The sequence below is a fragment of the Balaenoptera physalus genome (assembly GCF_965194825.1).
Source record: "Balaenoptera physalus genome assembly, chromosome: 5".
NCBI lineage: Eukaryota > Metazoa > Chordata > Mammalia > Artiodactyla > Balaenopteridae > Balaenoptera > Balaenoptera physalus.
In genome coordinates this window covers 5,898,521-5,917,389 of record NC_138884.1, presented here as the reverse complement: position 1 = coordinate 5,917,389, position 18,869 = coordinate 5,898,521, and the positions used below count along the sequence as shown (strand labels likewise).

At 34.3% G+C, this 18,869-nt stretch overlaps 1 protein-coding gene across 4 annotated transcripts in view; it reads left to right on the top strand.

Moving 5' to 3' along the window:
• The first annotated feature begins 727 nt into the window (after positions 1–727).
• FSTL5 (follistatin like 5) overlaps positions 728–18,869 on the top strand; it is a 765,145-nt gene continuing 747,003 nt past the window's right edge. For 3 of the 4 annotated variants that reach the window (XM_082461708.1, XM_082461706.1, XM_082461707.1), the window contains exon 1: positions 15,219–15,661. The gene's annotated coding sequence lies outside the window, so the exon portion shown is untranslated. Of the gene's footprint in view, positions 15,164–15,218; positions 15,662–18,869 lie in introns of those variants that run through there. The other variant, XM_082461701.1, reaches the window with a different exon arrangement.

Genomic DNA, 18,869 nt, shown 5'->3' with positions numbered 1-18,869 from the left:
AATACATGACAAAAAATCACCATCTTAAGCATTTTAAAATCTACAGTTGAGTAGCGTTGACTATATTCACATAGTTGTGTGTTTTCACTGGAAGCACTGAAGCTCTAAACCCATTGAACAACTTCTCATTTAACCCTCATTCCAGCCTCTGGCAATCACCATTTTACATTGTGTTTCTATGAGTTTGATGACTTTAGATATCTCTTATAAGTGGAATCATACAATATTTTTCTTTCTGTGACTAGCTTCTTTCACTTAGCAAAATGTCCTTAAGGTTCATCCATGTTGCAGCATGTGGCAGGATTTCCTTCTTTTTTAAGGCTGAAAACAATCTCATTGTGTGTATAGACCACAATTTACTTATCCATCCATTCATTGTTAGACATCTGGGTTGCTTCTACCTCGTCACTATTGTGAATAATGCTGCAATGAACATGGATGTCAAATATCTCTTCAAGATCTTGCTTTCAATTACTACGGGTATGTACCTGACAGTGGAATTGCTGGATAATGTTGTGATTACATATTTAATTTGTCGAGGCACTCAATTCTTTTTTCCATAGCAGCTGCACCATTTTACATTCCTACCAACAATGCACAAGGTTTCCAACAAGAGTTCCAGTTTCTGCACGTCTTCAACACGCTTGTTTTCTGTGGGCTTTTTGTTCTATTTTGTTGTGTTTTGTTTGATAATGACTCTCTTATAGCTACGAGGTGATATCTCATTGCAGTTTTTATTTGCATTTCTCTAAAGGTTAGTGATGTTGAGCATCTTTTATTATGCTTCTTGGTCATTTGTATATTTTCTTTTTAGAAATATCTATTCAAGTCTTTTGTCCATTTTTGAATCAAGTTGTTTCCTTTTTCTGTTTTTGAGTTTGGGGATTTATTTATACATCCTGGGTATTAACTCCATATCAGATATATGATTTTCAAATATTCTCTCCCTTTGCATGTTTCTTTTTCATTCAGTTGATTGTTTCCTTTGCTGTGCATAAGTTTTAAAACTTGATGTATTCTTATTTGTCTATTTTGCTTTTGTTGCCTGTGCTTTTGCTATCATATTAAAAGAAAACTTTGCTAAGTCCAATATCATGAAGTTTTCCCTTTGTGCTTCCTTCTAGAAGCATTTACAGTCTTACATTTAGGTCTTTAATCCATTTTGAGTTAATTTTTGTATGTGGTGTACGGTAAAGTTCCAACTTACTCTTTTACATGTGGATATTCAGTTTTCTTCTTTTCCTAACACCATTTGTTGAAGAGACTGTCCTTTTCCCATGTGTGTGGTCTTAGAAGTCCCGTTGAAGGTCATTTGACCATATATGTGAGGGTTTATTTCTGGGCTCTCTATTCTTTCCATTGGTTTATATGTCTGCTTTATGCCAATACAACACTCTTGGTTTTTGTAGCTTTCAATTATGTTTTGAAATCAGGTTGTGTGAGGCTTCTGACTTTGTTCTTTTTTTTAAGTTGGTTTTGGCTATTCGGGGTCCCTTGAGATTTCATATAAATTTTAGGATTTTTTAAATTTTATATTTCTGCAAAAAATTTCATTGGGATTTTGATAGGGATTACATTGACTCTGTAGATCTTTGGGGTAATATGCATATTTTTAACAAAATTAAGTCTTCTAATTCATAAGCATAGGATTTTTTTCTTTATTTGTATCTATCTTAATTTCTTTCATCAGTGTTTTGTAGTTTTCAGTGGACAAGTCTTTTGCCTCCCTGGTTAAGTTCATTCCAAAGTATTTTATTGTTTTTGGTGTTATTGTAAATGAGATTGTTGTTATAATTTATTTTCAGATTATTCATTATTTATAGAAACAAACTTATTTTTGTATGTTGACTTTGTATCCTGCAAATTTGTTGAATCTGTTCTAATAGGATTTTAATTTTTTTGAAATTTAGGTCTTTCTACATATAAAATCACATCATCTGTGAAGAGAGATAATTTTGCTTTTTCCTTTCCAATTTGGGTGTTTTATTATTTTTTTTTCTCGACTAATTTCTCTGGCTAGGACTTCCAGTAATACGTTCAATATAAGTGTCAAGAATGGGCATCCTTGCCTTGTTCTTGATCTTAGAGAAAAACTTTCAGTCTTTAACCATTAAGTATGATGTTACCTATGACTTTTGTGTATGGTCTTTATTATATTGATGCAGTTTCCTACTATTTCTAGTTTTTTGTGAGTTTTTATCATGCAAGGATATTTAATCTTGTCAAATGCTTTTTCTACATAAATTGGGATAACCCTATGATTTTTGTCCTTTATTCTGTTAATGTGGTGTGTATTTTCTCTTCTGTCACTACCACATCCTCAGTGCCTATTATATCACCTGACCCAAAGAGATGCTCAAAATATATTCCTGTAATTATTAAACTTATAAACATATCAAATAATAAAACTTCACCTTCACATTTCATACCAAACTCTTCCTCTAAAATCTAAAATTTGCTTATTTTAGCTGCATTTATATGACAATACAGGTCAATCTAATTCATGTGTGTATTTCAGGCAGATACAACGGTAACTCAGAAGCAAGTCAAGTAAGATTTTCTCTTTCATATTTGCAAATGGACTTGAAGCTTGGTTAAAGTTGAATTAGTATCCAGTCATCCATCTTTGTCAAAGTATTTCATGAAAATATTAAGGTTGGGGCAAATGTAACGATATTTGTAGGAAAAAAATAGGAATTTCTGTAATAGATGAGGTGGAGAGTGTTGAGAATCCTCAGCTCTGGTTTAATTAGGATGGATTAGATGTTAAAATCATAATGAAACAAGGGAACTGGAACTATTAATTGTACACAAAGATAGGTAACAAGGCAGGTTGTCTGTGACCTGAAACTGAGGAAGCAGCTCTGTGAAGTCAACCAATATTATTCTGAGACATATATTGTACAACTGAGTGAAATTGTCACTTGCCTGGAGTAAGTATATAAAGTGCTGTGCCAGTAATAGGGCCTGATTTGGAGTAAAAATAAATAAATAACCAAATAAAACATTGTATTATGTGTGCACTGAGTTGTTGCTTAAGTCAAAGGTATCTGATTACTTTAATGTTTTTTCATAAATTTTCTTTACTAGTTTTTCTTGATATTTTATGCTCAGTAGTAAATATAGCAAATAGAACACGTTAATCTTTAAGGCTCATTTTAAAATGTGTTATTTCTTTGTTTATAACTTTTCATTTCTTTCTTATATTTCACTGGCTAACATTACTTTTATTTATTCAGTGTAAAATGTCCTCATAGAACTATTTTCAGTAATTTAAGCAGTATTCTGTAAAATAAAAAATATTATTAAGCTTTTTGGCTACAGTTTTATACAAAATTTAGTAATATTGTATTGTTATTCATAACTGATATGCACCATTGATGATAACTTAAGTATAATTGTTTTCATGTATAACTATAGTGTATGTGTTCTAAATTTCTGTGTCTATGATAATTACATTAGCTTAATCTCTATTTTTAGGAAAAATAACTGTATTCTGTACATAATATTTAAATCCTATAGTACAGAAATATTTATTCTATTTGCCACCAGTTTTCTCCTGTTAATAGATGAAAGATTCCTTAAATATATCAATTAGTGTCTGTTGATTGTTTTTCTTCATAAAGCAAGATATTATAATTTTTTAACTGACAGGAGGGAAGGTCACATTGATAAAAACTACTTTGCCAGTTTCTTTGCTGCTCCTCAGTAAAACCACTCAACAAATATAGTAAACTCACTAATAGTTGCTAGTGATTATGTATTTGATAGATTACTCAACACAAACACTACTATTTAGTTGTTTAAAATGGGCATATAAACAGCTTCTGTGTAATAGCCATATCTTGTATATCAGCCTGGAAACTTGAGTCTATATTTTCTTAATTTTCTGAAATCTTATAAGTTGTGTTTGTGTCATGAACAAAACAGTGGCAAAGGAGAACTGAATATGTATCCATGCAAGAATAACAAGTATTATTTTGTCAGTGTAAATTTGGTTTAAAAGTTCTAAACTTTAGTCAAAGTTTAAAGTATGTATTCTTAAGTTATCTTGGTTTGCATTCCTCTCTCCTACATTTACCGAGGATAAGTACAGACAGAGAATCAGTAAAATACTTTACAGAGTAAGGTAAGACATCTAAGTTCATGTCAGGAAGTTGAAACATATGAATCAAGGGGCATACTGCTTACTCTCAGATAATACATTTTCTATCCACACTATTCCTAGAAGCTGATATATCATTTTTATTCCTTAACCATTCATAAAATTTTAAATTAACCATTTGTTGGATAAATAATTAGGCATAATTAAAATTCTACTAATCTTAAAACACTGCTTGATCATGTAAGCAATTTAAATGATTATAACGAATATAGCAGGCTTGGAATAAATTTACCAGATGATGGTGATGCTAATACGTTGACTGTCAAGGGAAAATAATATTTTAGGAAATGTCAAATTCAGTGAGAAAATGTTCAGACTTTTTCATTCTTTCAGCAGCTATTCATTGGGCTTCTCTTACTTGCCAGTTCCTGTCAAGGAGATGAGGATATAGCAGTGAGCAAAAAAAGGAGGTCAAACTCTCCTTTAGGGATAGATAACAAATACATAAATAAGTAAATATATATGTTTCTAGATTGTGTTTACTGTGAGTCAGAAATTCACATTACATTCTGGATATCGAAATTGTAGAGCCTAGATGTTTTCTTTGAGGTGATAATTATCTAGTGATCAGAGAGAGGAATTTTTTAAAAAATAAAAAACTTTGAATAGAGTCAGAAAGAGCCTCATGATAGATTTCTACACTGGTTCAAAGAAAAGATGTGTCACAAGTTTGAAAATCAGATAAAGTTTATGAAAGAAGTAACATTCAATCTGCTCTTGAAGGATGGGTAGATTTTGAAAATGTTAAAAGGTACAGCAAATGAATGCATTGCTAAATACATGAATGCATTTGTTCAGTAAATGTATTGAACACTTATACTAAAGGCAGTTATCTGACTCCACAGAATACTAGTATGAACAAGTTGGGTCTTATACTCAATGAGCTAACATTCGAGTTTGAGAAGACATAATGTTGATGAATGAATTAATAAATAATATATCTTCAAATATTAATATATTCCATGAAAAAAGTAGCTGTATAAAGGTTAAGAGTTGGTAGTGTAGAGGGTTGCTAGGCAGAAAAAGGTAATTCCATAGGGATGAATATTAAAGACTCACCCATAAGGAAATCTGGGGAACAGAATTTGCGAAAAAGAGGCATCAAGTGTAAAGGCATTAAAATGGGTATGAGCTTCATATGTTGAAAGAGAGCAAGAATGCTACAATGATCGGTGAAGATAAGGGAAGGAGTAGTTTCTGACCTGGAAGGTGTGTGTGTGCCTAGTGATAGGAGGACCTGTGGACAACAGTAAGGGATTTAGGTTTTTTTAAATACAAAATGGAATGCAAAGTTTTAAGCAAAGAAGGGACATAATGTGACATATATATTTTTTAAAATAACTATAGCTGAGGTTGTGAAATGCACTTTGAGTTAAGAGAGTAAGTAAAGAGATCAGTTAGGCAACCAGATAATCGTAGATGATAGGTGATACCTAATATAGATGTTCATAGGCCATAGATGATGGTAGGTTGGAATAGGTGTGTAGCAATGATAAATAAACCACAAAGTTCAGTGAGACCTGTGCTGTCCAATTTTAATTGTATGGGAGGTTAGAGAGGAATTAAGGCAAAACCAGGAGTTTTCATTTAATTTACTAGACAATAGTAACTCCTTACAGGTTTTTTTTTTGTTATTGGTGATGGTGGTGGTGTTTTATTTCTTCTTCTACTTCGTCTTCAATACAAGTCTTGATTTTTTGAAGAAAGTTGTCACATGGGATATTATTCATACCTTGCTGAAGTTAAATTCCATGGAGTTTGTATAATTCTTTTGAAATTCCAGTGGCCAATTGTGAAATTCCTTGGAAATTGTGTAAGTAGTTACTTTCATCATAACAGTTTAGGCCTAGCATGAGTTGGGGAAAGAAGCAGAGGGCTTGACAAAACCAGACTACTACTTTAAAAAAGCAAGGAGGCCAATTCTGAAATTCAGCAGTTTGGGCAAAGCACAGTACTCAAAGAAGCAAGTAATTTGTCATCAATTTTAGGTAGGTAGTAAAGGATAATACGCATTTAACTAGCTGTTGCTCACCTAAGTGAGTGGAGTAAGCAAATATAGAATACAGGCTGACAATACTTGGAAATGTGGAGATCAAATATTTTATGTCAGGGAGCAGTGTCCTTGGAAAGTACCAGTCAGTGATTCTGAATGTGTCCTAAAGGCAGAAATTTAGTTCCTAGTAGAAACAGCCATAAGGTTCATACTGGACTGAGATGATTCTAGGCACATTACCTTATTTTAGTACTTATTACATTGTATAGTAATGGTTTAGTTGGGTTTTGTTTACAGCATTATATATTATTTATCTTTGTATCTCTAACCTCCAGCATGTCTGTTTCAGAGTAGGAACCCGATTCTCATGTGTTGAAGGAACACTTGGAAGGGAAGTGGTTTGGTTCTTACTCTGGGTACATGTGGGTAAGAGGAAATGAAATCCTTAAGTGAAAGATAGTGAACCATTACAAAAAGTCTAGAATAGAAGCCCAACACATAGCTCTAAAGTAATGTATGCAGGTCCGAATGATAGACAAGTTATCTTGGCTCAGGTCACTACAGGAGAATTTAATTTTGCCAGCCTAACCTAAGCTTATTTTAGGATGGATATTAAGAGGATGAGATTCATTTTGTTTAATTCCAGATAAATGCAAAACCTAGAGAAAAAACAAGCCTATACCTGAGGGGATCAATGACATCTTTCATGTAGGAAGCCAGAGACATCAGCTATGTGTAGCAGGTGTTGTGAGAGATTGATGCAGACACAACTATTTCAAAATCAACTCAGTTGCTGATATTTACCAACTGGTTTAAGTTATTGATGCTGTGATGACAGACTAATAATCTTCAAATCTCAGTGGCCTAAAACAACCAAGGTTTATTTCCTGCTCATGTTCCATGCCCACCATGAGTCAGCAGGTTTTCCCAAGAAACAGCACCAATAGGATTTAGGCACATAGATGAGAGAGAGAGAGAGAAATAGACAGGGAGATATTTGTTATAGCAATTGGCTTACACAATGACAGAGACCAAGAAATCCCATGATCTGCCATCTGCCAGCTGGGCAAGCAGCAAAGCTGCTGGCGTAATTCAGTCCAAGTCCAGAGACCTGAGAAATGGGGGGTCGGAGGTGGGGCAGGAAATGGTGTAAGTCCTGCTTTGAGTTCAAAAGCCCAAGAACCCGGAGGGCGGATGTCTGAGGCCAAGAGAAAATAGACGACCCAGCTCAGAGTTGAATTTGCCCTTCCTCTGCCTTTTTGTTCAATTCAGGCCTTCTGTGGTTTGGGTGATGCCCATTCACGCTGGTGAGGGCCATCTTCTTTACTCAGTCTACCAGTTCAATTCAACTGTTAATCTCCCCCGGAAACACCCTCACAGACACACCCAGATATAATGTTTGACCAGCTATCTGAGCATTCCTTAGCCCAGTCAGGGTGACACACAAAATTGACCGTCACAGTCAGCAAAGGCCACTCAGCTCCTCATGTCCCCCAGGAGTCTAGGGTAACTGGAGCAGCCACTATCTCAAAGGTTGCCCATTTCTTTGATAGAGAGAAAAGGGTGCTTCAGGATATTGCTAAGTTCTCAGCCCAGAAGTGACATGTGTCACTTCTATTCATAGTTCTTTGTACGGAAGTGGCTCCACTCAACCATCAGAGACCATGAAGTGAGACTGAAACACAGTCACAGGAGGAAGGGTGTGGTGAGTAGCAGTAGTAAATACAAAGCAAGTATAGTGCAAAATCCTAATTTGTTACACAGAATTGTTTTCAGGTTTCTTTATTGACAGCTTTTGCTTTTTGAAGTTCAAATAATTTCTGTATAATGTTAATAAACAACAGCAATACACATTAACAGAGGGAATCTGCAAGAAAAGGAACATACATGTCTCTTTTGGTCCCTAGCATAGTTCCTCCGAGACAGCGCTAACACCATTCTTGGGAACAAACTGGGACAGATGCTCTGGTCCATATGCTCTGGATGGATCTTATACACGGCGAAGGCTAAAAAGAGCAAGAAAAATCAGTAGTAATTGCTCACTTCACCAAATGCTTCTTTACTTCTCGTTCAACTTATCAGTTTGTACCTGTGACATTTTACTAATTTTTACTTGTGATATTTTATATATACTTGTAATATTTTTCTATCTTAATTATATCATAATTTTAGTTATAGAGTTATTAATTTATATATTTATTACATAATATATTTGTATTATATATTATATACACACAGATGTTAGACTTTCCCATCCATTCTCATTGCTGGGCCTAATGTCTAGCAACTAGCTGTGATGTTTGACAAAATGAACTTTCCATCTGTCCAGATACATAGATTATTTCCACTTCTAGCAGTATATTTCCTTTCACGTTACAATCTTTCTGAACTTGAGACTTACAGTCAATTTTCAACATCCTTTTACATTCTGCTCTCAAAGATTATAATGTAAAATATGTTACTGTGTGTGCCTCTTTTGAAATTTGAAAAGACAGTTATTTTGATACTCGTAAAAAAATCACAAGTTTAAATAAAATACTGATGACAGCAAATTCAAACAGTGATATAGATTCTAAGAGACAATTAACATAAATTTTGAAAATGTTGAAATGTAAATATAGTATTATAAAAGTTTTATAAGATCAACTCCCATACCATATTTGTTTTCATGTATTTGTTTAATACTTTAAATTCAGCAATAAACATTAAACATTTCTGTCATAAATCTCTTTATCAACATACATTTAAATAATTGTTTTGATACAAAGAACTCTAGGGTTCAGACTGCTGTACTCAAATTCTCATATGCAATACTAACATTGGCCAGTAGATGCCCTAAGAGATCTCCTAAACACAAGAACTCTAAAAATTAAAATCATCTGTTTGAGCATCAGTAAGTTCTTATACTTTATTTTCATAGTTCAATTACACTCGTGAAATGGCACAATATTTTTAGATTTCAAAGACTCTTAAGATTACCAAATTTCAAATCACCTCCTCAAACTTTGATTATTAAAATGATAGAAGAAAAGGAAACGTTTCCAGAATTGATTTTTAAAACTACAGTGAAGATAGCGATACATCTGATCCACTTAAATTGATTGCTTCTAATTTAAATAAATGTGGCCAACACTATAGTGTGTAAATACAACTCTAAGCTTAACTTAATCATAGAAGAAGATGAGGTTGAGTTCTAAAGCATTTGCTTGTATTATCTCACATATTTGGATTTTTCTGATTTTAAAACTACAATTTCTATTATTTTCTATAATAGTTATTAGAGTAGTATTCTTCAAGGTCTACTAATGGAAGTTATTTTAATTATAGATCTCTCCTTCTAGGTTTTTTAACATTAAAGTTTACTTATAGAAAAAAATGTTACTCAGATACATTTGTTATATAAAACTGGGAAAATAGAACTATGTTGTTTTCTCTCTACCTTTAGTTTATAAAAAACTACTCAATTACTCCTAAATTTTTTTTTGCTAAGCCAAGGTCTAAATGATTTTCTTCCAGGCTTATATCCTTATGTCTCATCCGCCTAAGGAATTTATCAGAAATTGTATAGATATGTGGCCATATAAAAATGATCTTTAACTTATTCAATTACAATTATTATAAAAATATTTTCTTAATCCATCATTTCTTTTGACACTCTCCTTTAGAAAGCAACACGTTTTGACACCATCCCTATGAGCCTGAGAATTCTGTGCATGGACAGAATGGTGGATGACAGTTCTTATTGAAATTTTATTCCCATTGTTTTATTCCCATTGTTTTCCCAGACTAAGATATACAAAGTCCTGTTTTACCACACCAAAACAGAAAAGAAAAATACAGCTCTGGGAGAAATTCATAGTTATACCCCTTGGAAGTCAGAGGAAGCACGTCTATAAAGGAGCTATTCAATTAGGAAGATAAAAGTACATGAAAGCTTGAAAACTAGAGTAGATAACACAAACCAGAGTCTGGCAAATCTGTCTGTCAATGTTCATTCCCCTTGACATGCTTATATAAAGAGCTAGTTGCATTTTCCCCTTCAATTTAAAAGATAAAACTTATAAAGTCAAGTAACCATGTTTATCAAGAGGGAAATATTAGGTTTACAGGTTTTTCCACACTCAGCACCCTTGGCACATACCTTTCCTTGTAGGCTACAGTGATCCTTTTAATGTCCATCAGTATTTAATTCTGGATTCAAATTCAGAATCTGAATTTGACCCCAAATTATTGATGTTAATTATTGGCAATAATGAACCTTACATTATTGACTACAATGAACAAATTTATTCCTTTAAACCCAAAATAGTTTGCTCTGTTAAATGCTCTAGGTTTTAGCTTTTTAGTTTCACAGCCTTTCTTGAAACGTTCTATCATTTTTCTATTTAATATTATCTCAATACAGATTGAGGTTAACCAATTTCTTAAACATGTAACTTTTACTCATGTTATACAATTGCCCAGGTTCTTGTGGAATTTGTAAAGCCCATTTACACAGTGGGAATTAAAGATTTCATAAGTGCATCGATCTGAGAGTTTGAGGGATAAAGAGCTATATACAAGCTTTAGCATAATATTACTGAAAAAGATCTATAATCATTTGCGAAATATGCCATTTTGTTGGTGAGTTCATGATTAAAATTTGTAAAAATAGTCTTTCTTAGTGTATCTCCCTGTGTGTTACAGTTAATACTAGTAAGAAAAGAACTATCATCTTCCATATTACTCATGATAAATGTAAAAATCTCTTATCCAAAACCAACACAATGCCTGCATTATGGTAGAGAATGGAGACCACAAATTTAACATAATCTCAATTTTCAATATATAATGAGAGTTTTAAAAAGTAAACTAATAAAACCTCATGAAAACTATGTAGTTGATCAGAAATAACGCTTAGGTAGAAAATGTGTATGTGTAACTCAAGTGGTCTTCAGTGTGTAGCTTTATGTATTGGTATTGAGGTTCTGATTCTTATATGTATCCCAAGTCTTATGTCTACATTTTAAAGAAACACATTTGAAAATCCTCGTCAGCACATACTTTTCCTCCAACACCCCATACACAAAGTGCATTTAAGATCGCAAATCCAGGTTAGTTAAGAGATTTATATTTAAATGAGTTGTATCAATATTCCATTCCATGACACAATATTGTATTTAAATATCCTATAACACAGCAGACGTATCACTAATAAATGTTTTATTAAGGAAATAAAAGGGAGAGAGAGAGAGAAAGGCCCTAAGGGAGAAAGAGTTAGGAAGGGGGAGGAAAGGAAATAACAAAAATAAGAAAAACAAAAGAGGAAGTAAGGAAAGGAAAATATATTTTCAGGTGTCAAATAGTCAAATAATACTGTAAAACTCTGTGTATTTAGCATGTGGAATTGAATTACAAGGCCAAAAAGTAAGGGTACATTTCAGAAATTCTTTTTTTTCCTGAGAACTAATTGTTAAAGGCAGCATCGACTCTTTAGAACATGTATCAGGAGAAAGCACAATCATAGAGAAGTCCACGTTGCAGAAGATTTGAGGTCTCTATGCGCTTATGTTGTAAGCTTGTTGCTCTCTTTAGTTAAAGAAGGTTTGGTCATTATGCCTATGATTTTTTCCTGTCCTGGTTTTTTAGGATTCCCCAAAATTAAGAGGGATAATTACCTAGCACAAAGTAGTGCATCTTTGCTTTTCAAAAAATCATGTTCTTAATTCTCAGCAAACCTTCACATAATTGATTCAAAAAGAAAAATTAATAACACACACACTGTTATTATCTGTAGAGTATTTATAATTCTAATGTACTACAAATACATTAGAATAATTATAATTTGAAAAGGAGCTTGCAAAATTTGATGACACTACAGGAGTCCAAAAATAGAGAACTGAAAAGCAGTATGATTAAAAGGTAAATCTCTCATACAAGTATAAATACACACTCACAAGAAGACAACACAATGAGCTTCATGATTTCTGTGTATCACATTTTAATATGCTCATGTAAATTACTTAAATTAAAATTCTTTAGTAGATGTTGGCCATTGAGCCCTAAAGACATTTCCTTGAGCGTATTTACTTGATATTTTAGTCATCTTTCCAGTGACAATTTACAGCTAAAAATCCATGTAATCACTTTCTGCATGCCTTGCATCTTATTGTTGTTCTACAGCTGCCTTGAATATCCTAAACAGTAATTATATGTGACTATATGAGTATATTGTAATATTGCTTATATAAAAATAAGTGACTACTTTAACAAACCATTCAGTCCTCTCTTAGTTTCCTCTTGGATAGGTAAAATTTATTTTCTGACCTCTTAGCCTCAACCTTGGCCCTAGTCACTCATCCCCTTTCCACACCCCCCAAACAAATTACCCTAAGGTACTATTTTCATAGTCTTAGTAACAGATGCCAATTTTTCCCACCTAAGGAGAAAGTTCTTAACATAGTGAATTCCAATATAAAAATTTCTGAAGTTTTTGAATTCTAATATAGAATCCCATAATGGTGGATATGTAGAGGACTTTAAAGATAATTTAGTACAATCCCCAGATTTTACCAGTGATGAGTATGATGAAAGAATAACTTGCTCTTGGTCACACAGCCAATTAGAACAGAACAAAAGCTAGAATACAGTCCTCCCATTACTTTTCTGCATGCATACATCTCTGTGCATGCATACCAAAATAGTTCTCTTTTTTTTTTCTGTTTCTTTTCTTCTTTCTTTCTCTCTCTTTTAGGAACAATGAGAAAAATGGTCTGTTTTTTCTTTCCACATTTGAAACATAGGTCTGTTTTCCAGTTTCATCCCCTCAGGTTTTTGCTTAACATTATGCTTGACTTAATTGAATTCATAGCCAAAAGCAATATGATCACTGAAATGAACTGAAAAATAGTGTCTGTTAAACAACACATGACACAGGCTTTGGTGGAATTATATAAGAGTTTTTTTATAATGTACTCTATATATTTCCACAGTGAACTTTTAAGTCTTCTCTGACATTTTGGCAGGTTGGCATGAAGCAGACCAAAATATGTCATGTGACATTTCCAAAGAAGTAAAACACATGTGCTTTGATCTGCCTTAAAACAAGCTATTCAAATGGTTCCATTGTAATTACAATTGTAGAATGACCCTCTGTTCCCAAATGTCATCTTTCATGCCCTACTATGGTGTCAGAAGCCATTATTAAAATCACTTTGGGAATTGAGGGGCTTTCAGAATATGTGTGTGTGTGTACATGAGTATGTGTGTGTATACATGAGTATGTGTGTGTATACATGAGTATGTGTGTGTGTACATGAGTATGTGTGTGCATACATGAGTATGTGTGTGTAGGGAGCCGTGCAAGAAGGCGTGACACTTGGTGTTTATATATTTACATAAAATCAATAGTCGTCACAGGAAAATAAAACATTGCAGATTACCTGGAATACAAACGTTACGGTCTAGATGTGTTGGAAGGATATTCCCAGGAACTTGAATATTTGGGAAAGAAACTGACAAACTTGGAAATAAATTGGATACAGAGTAGAAAAAAGAAAGGTCCCTCAGAAGGAAAAATAATATATTCTTTTCTCTCAATTTTGCTCCTGTTTAAATAGCTATTAAGAAGGTATTTGAGTATATATGCCCACAAAGTAAATATGCTTCCTGAAATAATTTCTTAAACATTGCAGAAAATCAGATTTATTATTTATTTTTCCTGATAGGAAAATAAACAAGTGCCTTCATTCCATCAGAGTCCCTGAAAACACTCAGGAGTGAATCCAGCACAAAATTATTTTAGACTTCAGGAATATGACGACACATATATGTATGCATTTGGATGAAAAACAAGGTGTTGAATGTTACGAAATTTCTTGAATAAACATCTTTTTATGAAAAATGTTTTACCCAACTTAAGAAAACTTAGGCTTAATTTTATTTGCTCATTTCTTTGTAAAAGTAAGTCCTGATGGCTGTAGGTGGGACATGGGATAGTATGTGAATAATGACCCTTTGGGATGATTGATCATTTCAGTTCACAAAAAGTGCTTGTTTACAGGGTTAAGCAGCCAGAAATCTGGCGTGGTCCCCTCCCCCCCCACCCCCCGCCCGGTTCTCTTTCTGTCAAGGGCCTTAGAGTCTCACTGGGACAAGATTCATCACATACACTGAGAGAATTGCTAAAGGCTATGGAATGCTTCCAGCCTACCCCATCTTCCATAGAACAATTGATATATTAGACATAATAAACATTGCATAACCTTCAGGATTTTGGCAGTGGAAGTTGAATTTGAGAACTCTCACTTTTTTCATTATTAAATGATGCTTTTAACCCTGGAATCTCCAAATCCATTTAACGTGACAATGTATTTAAATCATGTCAATGAGAGAGAGGGTTCCACAGATTTTATAGGAACACATATGAAGTCTGATATATGCTACGCAGCACTCATATAAGAAAAAATTAAGACAGCATTGTTTACGAATAAGTACTGCAAGCTTTCACATTTTCTCCAAGTGCTCAAAGCATTTTTTTTTTTTTTTTTTTTCCCTCCAGAACAAGTTTCTGCTGCAGTGATTCCCTCTAGCAGTTTCCTGAACCGAGGAAAGAAAACGGAACACCAAACCCATCCTTTCCAGTAGACAAATGGCAGGGAGAAAGAGGGAAGTTTGGCCAGGAAGATCAAAAGGACTTTTTTTCTTTTTCTGACCGGTTGCACGGATTCCTTCGGTCCCCTGATCCCCCGTCCTTCTCCACCGGCCCCTAGCCTGTCCTCTTCTCCACGGTCCCCTCCGCCCCGTCTCCTTCCGGAGCTGCTAGCTGAGGTCTCCGGAGTGCACGGGAGCGGCCGTCCCAGCGAAGGCAAAGCTCAAGCAGCGCCGAAAGCATTCGGTTTCTTCAGGGCTGGTTGTGATGGATCGTGAAGTCCAGTGATGCCACGCCGGTCCTCAGCCTGGATTCCGTCGCCTCCACTGCCTCAGCGGACCCCAGTGCAGGGGCCGGCCCCGCACCGCCCGGGGAGGTGAGATGCAAAGTAGTTACGTCAGATGGAGGGGCGGGGCGCTCCCGGGGTGAGTGGCAGCAGCCCCGGCTCGGGGAGGAGGCGCGAGAATCAGCCGGGTTCAGGGGCTGAGACACGCTGGAGGCGAGAAGAGCGGGTGCTGTCCACGGCGCTGCCGGTGCTGAACCCGGGGAGCGGGAAGAGCCGCGGCTCCCGCCCCTCCAGGCGACGCCCTCTCGCACCCTCTGCGCCCTGCGCGACCCTCTTCACCAGCTGGACCCCATCAACTTGACAAAGGAGTGTGGTCTCGGACGTGGGAGAGAGTCCTGCGTTCGCCCCCTGGGCGCCCAGCCAGGCGTGACTTCGGGGATTTCTATAGTTTTAGAGCAAACTATTTCCATCTTTTCCCCAGCTAAGACCATCTTTTTAGTTTTTTTAAAAATTATTATTATTATCGTGATTTACAGATACACGCCGTTTAAGAATCTTTCTGGGAGACTTTGTAACTGTTGAAATAAGGTAAGAAAAAGAACATTTTTATAACATTTTTACAAATGGGGGAGCAATGCAGACTGTCATACAAAAATTTAAGACCAAGTTATGATTATTTTTATAATTTGAAACGGGACAGTTGGCAATGATTGCAACAATTATTTTACTAATTACTGTTATCATTACTATTACAAGAATAATGATTGGTGATTAGGCACTGAATTCTAGAGGGGAAGTTGAAGGCTCTGCTGTTTATGTGTGTGAAGTTAATGCCATCATGTTACATCTTGCTTTATAAATATAAATTTTGTAGAGCAACACTTCTTGCATGGCTCAAGGAACAGGAACCATTCACTGCAAGTCCTCAAATATGTTAGTAAATTGCATTAAATTATCAACCAACAAGTTGTTTAAAATAAATGTAACCTTAAAAATATGTGAATGGACTAATCTCTGATTAATCAATATTGCCTATGGTATCTAGAGCTTAGACTGCAAAGTGCAGAGCTCTCTTCACATTATTCTGGAGGGGAAGTGGTAAGGATAGGAGCATTTATACCATGCTGGGTTCATTTAGATGTGTTATACAGTAGATCCAAATAAAACTTGTGAAACTCGGTCTCTCAGAATTCTGCACCCCAAGGTCATGTGTATTTCCAAGTTGGGAGCTGTTTGTTCTGCTTGACTAGTGAATGTCATCCCCTCCCTGCCCCCTCAGGTCAGAGGTGGATGTAAATGGGAAGCTCTGATTTAATAATACAGTATTAGCTTGTATTATAGTTGCTACTGCTGTTGGTAATTGAATGGAACTGGGAAGCGTGGGCTGGGAAAATGTCTCGCTATTTCAGCAATGTTTAACCTCTTGTATGCTTAACAGAGAGCTTTTCTCTACTTGGGAGATTTTCTTTTGAAGCTACATTCCTTTTGTCAATTGGCAGTGTGTTTTGAGTGTGAATGTATAAATAATTCAGTGCAGAAAACCACTGAACAGTACTTCTCATAATGAAGAATCATTAAATGATAGAAGTTAGCTGGTGCTCTATGTATTTCTATTACTATTCATGACTTTTTTAGGTAGGCATGATAGTTTGTTTGATAAAGGATATTATGTTCTTTCATTTATGTCATTTAGTGACATTAGATTAAGTATAAACGATGGCCGGGGAAACATGGGGAGGAGCTTCTTTACATTCCAGGAAGTGAGTTCAGGTTGCAGCTAGATGTCCTTTATTAATAGGAATGGGTAAAATATGAGCTATTTCAGACAATAAATACCATTCAACTGACTAGGGCTATGTTTTTCAGCAACTAAAAAGTACACTAAGTTTAAATATTTGTATATTTTTAATCATCATAAAAATTTCTACTACAGTTGCATTATACATACAAAGATGAACTTTAGGTTTAGAGTTTATTGTTTAAAATAATACCTCTGGGTAAAGATTTTGCATTTTATTAATGGCACAGTCCTATATGAGAGTGATTGTTAAAAGAAATGGATATTATTGCAAACACTAGAGGTCAAATGTAAGCCCCTTTAGCTGTTCTCATGTTTTACCCTAAGCAGGTGTTCTTTGTAGGATTCCTGTAAGTCATGCTATCTTCCATTAAATAGTGATACAAGTTTTTAAGAACTAAGCAGGTAGAAAAACAAACTACAGTCTATGGAACACTAGGCCATGAGGCTTACACCAGCCTCTTTTAATTGTATAGAGAATCACTCTTTTCTTCTGTATATTTTGAAACGTTCTCTTTAAGACTAATCATATTGGTATAAATATTCAGACTGTGGAATTTTAAACAGATTTATAGCTTTAAAATTTTAGTTTTATTTATTATATGGAAACATAAACGTATATTTTTATTTTATAACTTACTCTAAAAGTAGTAACATATATAAACACTATATTCACCCAAATGAGTATCTCATTGACTTTTTTTTTCCATAAAGTTTTCCAAGATGTATGTCTTTGTTTGGGTAGAAACAGTAAAGCTTTGAACTACCAGTATCCGGAATTCTTTTAGATGAAGTTTAGAGTTGTCACAATGAAATGGTGAAACACTAACATCAAAATGTGTTATTGGTAGTAATGAAACCAGTAAGGTAGGTTCAATGAGATTGCAAACTTAAAATACTAAAATCATTTTCCCCTGATTTTTTTTTACTTATTAAGCTTTTATATAACAGTTCTGAAGTAAGGTAAAATTAGGTGACCATAATAAGCCCAAAATCAGCACATAGGAGATACTATTTGATCAGAATGCAATTCTAGCTGTAAACAAGTAAAACTGCCAACTTTGAAGACTTCTAGTAAAGATATTCACACATGGTGGTATTTCATTAATTCTTTGCTCCACAAAGAAATGACCATATTTTGAAGTTATAACTTGTCCATGTGAAATTCAAGGGAATAGTCAATACCATAGCAACAGATAGCCTGCTCAGCCATTAATTCATTTCATAGGCACTGAAATTGTATAAAGCACTTTTTATTTCAAGATAATGAACTTTTAGAAAGTATATAGACAAATTACTGAAATAATTTAATGTCACATATGTTCAAATTGTTTTCTTTCTTATTTCTCAAATTCTTAAAGCACATTGATCTAGATAATAATTTAAAAGATGATATTTCTTGATAGATGTCCTTTTTTCCCTTCCAAATAATATTAATGACTATGTATGACTGGAGGAATTTAAGATAAAGATGAACAATTTGGATTTTATGTTATCAAGACTATATATTGCTATCTTTTAAAAAATTAATTAACATGTACAGTAGAGAAATCAAGTAAGTAATGATAAAATCTGAAATATGCTGAAAAGTTTAATTGACTTTTTTAAAACTAACTTTTAAATTATATCTAATAGTTTATTGAGAATTTTCTTTGAATGATGGCCAGTTCTCATGTTTAATACTCATTTACCCATGAAACCAAAGGACTTTGAATAATATGTTCCTATGAATCTTTTATATTTGCCCCAAATTGACATACAATCTCTAGTATTTTTTATTACTTACTATATAATATACTTTATATGATATACTTTATAAAGTATACTTAATAGAATATATAATATACTTTATAATAAGTTCAGAAGATGTTTATGAACTAATAAGCTAGAAAAATGCTTCCTGTTGTTAACCTCATTGTAACAGCCCTGTGCCCAATTATTTTCTTCAGAAAAAACTTAATCACCTTCGGCTCCAACACCTCCAATGTCCTTTGGGCT